Genomic DNA, 247 nt, shown 5'->3' with positions numbered 1-247 from the left:
ATCGTCGCTCCACCCTTGGCCGCCGATTGGCTGCAGCAAATGACCACTTCCTCCTCATTGGTCCCGCATTATACGTGACCTTCATTATTGTAATTCGTTTTCGTCTTCTTCTTCTTCTTCTTCTTCTTCTTCTTCTTCTTCTTCTTTTTTCTTTCCTCTCCACTTGCGTCGACAACCCAGTAAGAGTTGTGTGACTGTTTGTGGTTGGTGGCTTGAGAAGGCGATGCTCAAAATCACTGCAATCATT

The sequence above is a fragment of the Nelusetta ayraudi genome, unplaced genomic scaffold, assembly GCF_046127955.1.
Source record: "Nelusetta ayraudi isolate G7.1 ecotype Tasmania unplaced genomic scaffold, CSIRO-AGI_Nayr_v1 ptg000016l, whole genome shotgun sequence".
Classification (NCBI taxonomy): Eukaryota; Metazoa; Chordata; class Actinopteri; order Tetraodontiformes; family Monacanthidae; genus Nelusetta; species Nelusetta ayraudi.
Note: the sequence above shows the minus strand (reverse complement) of the source record.